The sequence below is a fragment of the Acomys russatus genome, chromosome 24 (genome assembly GCF_903995435.1).
Source record: "Acomys russatus chromosome 24, mAcoRus1.1, whole genome shotgun sequence".
NCBI lineage: Eukaryota > Metazoa > Chordata > Mammalia > Rodentia > Muridae > Acomys > Acomys russatus.
The window spans coordinates 26,660,215-26,667,214 of NC_067160.1; the positions used below are offsets into that span (position 1 = coordinate 26,660,215).

Here is a 7,000-nt window from a genome sequence, read left to right on the forward strand (position 1 = left end):
CAAAAACAAATAAAAAGAAAAAAAAATTCTTAATACTTCAACCCCAAAGTACACACACACACACACACACACACACACACACACACACACAAAGAGAAACATTTCCCATCCTTTATAATAATATATTTGAGCCGGTTGTGGTGGCACATGCCTTTAATCCCAGCAAGTCCAGGACAGTCAAGGCTAACACAGAGACACCCTGTCTCGAAGAAACAAAACCAAAACCAATATATTTGAAACTATTTCCCAGTATTAACACATTGCATCCATTCATGCCGTTATAAAAAGCCGTAGCTGTCCAGTGCTATGTTAGCTCTCCTTTCCCTATAATTGATTCATCGAATCCTTGGTATGATCTTCCTTTATAGCTGAGATCATTTGCATTCAGAGAGAGAGCAGGGGAGAAGGCTTCCCACTAAAGTGCAGAGTGAAGTTTCTAGAGCCCAGCTCTCAATCAGACTGAAAAAGCTGCCCCCCTCCTCCCAGGCCCCCTCTAACACCCAAGAGGCTACCAGTACCCCCCGCAGAGCACAGATCGGTCAAGGGATGTTTCTTCAGTCTGCTCAGTGACTTTTCACTGTCTTCCGATTAGGGTGGTGCAGGATGGGTCTCTCTGACTTGCATGTATCTTTCTATTTAGAGTAGAGTTTTTATTTTATTTTATTTTATTTTATTGTCAATATGGGTCTTGCTTTTGGATCCATCCTCACAATTTTTGTTCTTTAATTAGTATATATCGACAATTGCTATGTAAGATGGTAATCGACATACAGGCATGAATACCTATCATATTTGTTAGCTGCTTGTTTCCTTTTTCTCTTTGTTCCTGGCTTTGTCTTCCACACTTATTTTCCTTTTTCACTTTGTAGGTTGAAATGAGCGTTTCCTGCTATTCCATCCCTGTTTTCAACCAGCAGTTTTGAGAATGGCTTCAAACTTCAGATGATTTTTTTCTCCCCTACTTACATAGTTCTTTCTGAGGCATACACTGTGGAGTCTCCAGACGCCTTGCAGAGAGGCAGGGCCTGCCACCTGTAAGTCCACACATCCACAAACAAGGGGTCTCTGATTTACTGGGCTTTCCCTGCTGGTCCTCAGAGCTGTTAATCTTCTGCCCCAGGGTGGAGCTTGACAGCTCCCAAAGGTCCCGTGAAGTACTCTTTTCAAAGTAAAATTCTCAATCAAGTAAATCTGAAACAGACTTGGTCCGATTCCAGGTACAGACTCCTTGGCCTCCCCCCACTTCCAGGCAGCAGTTGGCTACACTTCACTTCCTGGGTTTTTGAGTCCCATGGTGCAGATTTAGTTGTCCTTCAATGAAACAGTGATTTAAAAGCCCCACTCTTCCCGTTGTATGCCCGTGTCAGGGCCTAACCATTCTGTCTCCGGGAGTGTATGAATCTCAAGCTGGGCCGCGTGAAGCCCCGAAGCCGATGATGTGTTACATAGACCCATCTTTCCACTCTTTGATGACTGTTGTTTTTAAACACGGATGAGATATGAAACATAATATACATATAAATATGCGCCACACAACAGATACGATATTGCGAGGTTTGTTATATAAGCATGGGGAGAGAAGGAAGGAGGGAACCCCTGAAAGAGAGACACAAAGACAGAGGAAGAGAGGAAGAGAGACGGGTAGGAAGAGAAGAGGTAAGAGAGAGGAGCGAGGTGGGTCTGTCCTTTTATAGACCAGGCAGGGCCACGCCCAGTGGCAGGTAGGCAATGACATCACAGGCAGGCCGACTGGGGCAGAATCCTAACATTCGCCTGTAACCAATCAAAACTCTTTTTCTTATTCATCTTTCATTTCCTCACTTAAAGATTTATTTTGATTCCTGTATTTTGACTTAGCTTTTCATATTCATACTGTTTCTTTCCTTAGTGTGCCTTAGTGTCCCTCACCTCTGCTGGTGCTCAGTGGTGCCCTAGTGGTGGCTGTGTTCTGTAAACAGGAGGGGGGGGCGGAGGGGGGGACGGAGGGTGGTGGTGGGGGATGGGAGGGGGGCAGGGCTGCCAGAGCAGAGGGATGTAGTGCATTTCTAGCATCACTACAGCTTTTGTTAACAACGTCATTAGAAGCCAACGGTGGGGCACACCCTCCCTCTGTGTCTGCTTTCCCACTGAGTGCACTGGTATGGAATTTGTTAATTGGTATGGAAATTGTTAACGCTGTTTCCTCCAGACACTGGGTAGGGTTGTGCTTCTTCGCTCTTTTATAATCACACCATGTGATTTGCTCAGGCCTGGGAAACATGCAAAGTGCCATGTGTCCTTTCTAGTGAAAACCTAAAAGCCCATGATTCCTCAAGCTCACTTCCCATCCTCAGAGTGGCTATGTAAGTAAACACTGAGGCAGAATCTCCATGGCCTGGGGTCTGGGGTTGAGTAACAGTGACTGGGAGAGCTCCCATAAAACCTGAAAAAAACTAGTGAAGAATTGACTTTTTTGGTTGTTGTTGTTTTTGTTTTATTTTTTTGTTTTTTGAGACAGGGTTTCTCTGTGTAACTCCATGGACTGGCTCTGTAGCAGGTTGGCCTCGAACTCGCAGAGATCCCCCTGCCTCTGCTTCCCAAGTGCTGGGATTAAAGGCGTGCACTACCATGTCCAGCAAGAATTGAGTTTTTAAACTTTAATTATCATTATTACTATTTTTTTTTTTTTTTTTTTTTTTTTGGTTTTTTGAGACAGGGTTTCTCTGTGTAGTCTTGGCTGTCCTGGACTCGCTTTGTAGACCAGGCTGGCCTCGAACTCACAGCGATCCGCCTGCCTCTGCCTCCCGAGTGCTGGGATTAAAGGCGTGCACCACCACGCCCGGCCATTATTACTATTCTTGTATGTGTAGTATGTGTGCATGTGGCAAGTACCTTGCTCACTGAGCCATCTTGTGGGCTCAAAAATTAACTTTTGCTGTGCTAATCCCTGAGTCGTTTGCTACTGTTATCAAGCCCTTCTTATCTGATAAAATTCAGAGCAATTATAAATAATCCAGACTGACGGTGAATGTCTGTCATGGGTACAAAAGCTGATGTCCATCTTTTGATCTCTGGAGCCATTTCAAATGAAATGATCAGGTCACTATTTAGGCAGCCAATATATGCCAAGGGTCCATCATATATAAAGTACTGAATTAAGGACCATGGGCTAGCCTGTTATCTCAGCTGAGGCAGAAGGTGTTCTGGGCTAGCCTGAGCTACAAAACAAACAAATCCCCCCAAAACCAAGCAGGAATTCCTGGTCTTTCTTGCCTTCACCTTTGACATGCTGATCCACAGGCTTGCACCACCCCACCCAGCTCATGTAGTGCCAGGGGTTGCACCCAAGGCTTTGAACAAGTCAGACAAGTTTCATTCTCTGCTTGGGGTTTATAATATGTGATTAAAAACTGGATTGGATTATTAGAGCTATATTTTAAATTAAATATTGAAATTCCAGATTGGGCTCAAAATAGCCCAAAAGATTAAGTAACAGAGATGCTGAGCAGATTGCTTTCCACCACAATTTCACTTTGCCTCTGAGCTTGTCCCAGCTATAAAGTTACAAAAGGATAGTGTTTCCAAAATAAGTAAACTCATGACTCTCTTGTGGTTATAAAATGAACAGATGTCAAAGATTTTATGTCATTTATTATTTAATGCGGAAACTGGAAATACATTACGACTGGTTCAAAGGAGAATCCAAAAGGGTCACAATTTTAAGTGGAGTAAAAGAATGTTTAAATGAGTTTACAAATGGATACAATTTGGATACAAATGGATGTTTTCATTGGCTGTACTAGCTTGTGGAGTGGTAGGGGCCTTTAAATGAAAGCAACGCAACCACAACTCCAACTCAGAGTTGATTGGCAAATGGCGGATACGAATCTGTTTGGAGTGCTCTCAGCTACAGAAAATTGAAGGTTTGAAATGTACAAATTACATAATTATAAGCTTAAAGTAAGTGAAATGATAGATTCAGATAAGTCAAGAGCATGTTGTATGAGATGTCATCTTCCATTGATGATATCCAATAGGAATCTCTGTTAGTATGTCATGAGCGCACCATCCAATAGGAATCTCTGTTAGTATGTCATGAGCGCATCATGTCAGAGACATAGACAATAGTCTGGTGATGGTGGAGGTGGTGGCACACACCTTTAATTCCAGCACTAGGAAGCATAGGCAAGTGGATCTCTGAGTTTGTGGCCAGTGTGGTCTACAGAATGGGTTCTAGAACCAAGAGTACACACAGAAACCCCATGAGAGAGAGAGAGAGAGAGAGAGAGAGAGAGAAAGAAGAAGAAGAAGAAGAAGAAGAAGAAGAAGAAGAAGAAGAAGAAGAAGAAGAAGAAGAAGAAGAAGGAGGAGGAGGAAGAAGAAGAAGTAGTAGAAAGGAGAAAGAGAAAGAGAAGAGAAACCCAGACAAGTTTGTTTCTTCCACAGTGTCAAAAATAAGTGAAAAACAATAGACCACAAGATACAGCAATTTATTTTTTTATTTTTTTTAAATTTATTTATTTTATTTATTGCATATGAGTGCTTTATCTGCTGAAGAGGGTGTCAGATTACATTATAGATGGTTGTGAGCCACCATGTGGTTGCTGGGAATTAAACTCAGGACCTCTGGAAGAGCAGGCGGCGCTCTTAACCACTGAGCCATCTCTCCAGTCCCCCAGCAATTTATTTTTAATTTTTGTTTTTTTGTGACAAGGTTTCTCTGTGTAGCCTTCGCTGTCCTAGACTCACTTTGTAGACCAGGCTGGCCTCAAACTCACAGTAATCTGACTGCTTCTGTCTCCTGAGTGCTGGGATTAAAGGCGTGTGCCACCACTCCTGGAGATATAGCAATTTAATTGGCAGCAATTTGTCAAATAGTCCCAATTTCTTTTATAGCCAGTAAGACAAATAGAGGTTGTTTTATTTTAATCTTTACTAATATTAACTCAGATTATATGTTACATATCACACAGTAAACATCTCTCTCTCTCTCTCTCTCTCTCTCTCTCTCTCTCTCTCTCTCTCTCTCACACACACACACACACACAATGTCTTTAAAGGGTTAAGGAAGCCCCAGAAGAGTTCCAAGAGCTTCAAAGAGGCTCTGGCAGCACTGTGCTCCTATAGCTAACCTTGCTGGAGGCCTGTTGGAAGCTATGGAGTCAGCCCACTAGGTCCCAGGCTCAAGCCTGCCCCAGAGCAGTTGACCTGAAGAAGTGACGTAAGAGACTCTGGAGAGGCAAAGGATAAGCCCTGATGGACAAATGGACAGGACGATGGATGACAACTCCAGTAGGTCTTGTCCAAAATGGGGCCTAAGCTGAACTGGGGTCTTTGGGATGGTTGGTGGTTCTCTGCCTATTTAGCCCTTGATACACAAGGACCTATTTGTTGGTCACATAACAAGTTGGTGTGGCCATTAACCATTGCAGCGTTAGGTGTCCTCTTCTTTATGGGGGCCACATGAAGACATTGTCCCTTTTCCTCAGTCTGGTATGTTTAATACGTTATCCAGATTTGATTTGTTTTTCCAGATTTGATTTTAATTACATTTACGTGTGTGTGTGTGTGTGTGTGTGTGTGTGTGTTGGTCAGAAGATACTTTGCAGAAGTCAATTCTTTTCTTCTACTAGATGGGTTTTGGTGATTGAATTCAGGCCACTGTTTTTGGCAGCAAAGTGTCTTTCCTGTTGAGCCATCTTGTCAGCCCCTGATATGATCTTTAATATCCCCATGTGATTCTACAGTCCCAATTTATTTTGTTAAGTTCATAGAGTGCTACCCTTTCTATTTTTAGTCATACGTAATTTATCACTTTGTGCCTGGTAGGTGGTGCCAGACAAATGGAGATGTGTATGTGTCCACTACGGAGCAAAATCGTCCTCCGACCTCAAAATGGATCAAATGTTGCACGTAAAATGGAGTCTCTTAGCACAGGGCAGGTTTTCTTTGTTGTTGTTGTTTTGTTTTTTTTGAGACAGGGTTTCTCTGTGTAGCCTTGGTTGTCCTGGACTCACTTTGTAGACCAGGCTGGCCTCGAACTCACAGTGATCCGCTTCTACCTCCCAAGTGATGTGATTAAGGCGTGCCGCCACCACGCCAAGCTTTGCTGTTGTTTTGTTTGTTTTCAGCTTTTTTTTTTTTGATTTTTCAAGACAGGGTTTCTCTGTGTAGCCTTGGCTGGGCTAGACTCACTTTGTAGACCAGGCTGGCCTAGAACTCACAGTGATTCGCCTGCCTCTGCCTCCTTGACTGCTGGGATTAAAGGTGGTCGCCACCACACCTGGCAGTACAAGGCAGCCTTTTTTTTCCCCCAGTAAAAAAATATGGAAGGCTTCACGAATTTGCATGTCATCCTTGTGCAGGCGCCATGCTAATCTTCTCTGTATGTTCCACTTTTCGTATGTGTGCTGCCGAAGTGAGTACCAGCACAGTCTTAAAAAGCAGTTTTACATAATTTGGAGTCACTTAGAGCAGGGAACAAATGATTTCAACAGCTTATTCTAGGCCCTGGAGAGATGGCTTCAGGGGTAAAGGTGTTTTCCAAAAATGCCTGATGGCTTGGGCTGGATCCTCAGAGCCCAGGTAGAAGCCACAAGGTGAACCAACAGCCAAGGTTGTCCTGTGACCTCCATACATATGCCATAGCATAAGTGCCCACATACACGGACGGACATGTGTATGCACACAAATGCAAATACATACAAAATACATATATATGTGTATATATATGTATGTATGTATGGGTTTTTTTTGTTGTTTTGTTTTGTTTTTTGTTTTTTTCAGACAGGATTTCTCTGTGTAACCCTGGCTTTCCTGGACTCACTTTGTAGACCAGGCTGGCCTTGAATTCACAGCGATCTGCCTGCCTCTGCCTCCCAAGTGCTGGGATTAGGTAAATACATATTTTTTAAAGCAGCTTTTAAAACTCTCCTTATAGAATTGTCAATGAGATCTTACTCCCCTACATACCCTCCTCCCTGTGATTCAGACGCAACACAAAGCATGAAAAAGATAGGCA

The 7,000-nt window shown here is 43.1% G+C and overlaps 1 non-coding gene across 1 annotated transcript; it reads right to left on the minus strand.

The window, feature by feature from the left end:
- Nucleotides 1-6,299: 6,299 nt before the first annotated feature.
- On the minus strand, nucleotides 6,300-6,405 carry LOC127207800 (U6 spliceosomal RNA). The gene has a single exon (XR_007833001.1). It is a non-coding gene; the product is annotated as a U6 spliceosomal RNA (small nuclear RNA).
- Between the last annotated feature and the right edge of the window lie 595 nt (nucleotides 6,406-7,000).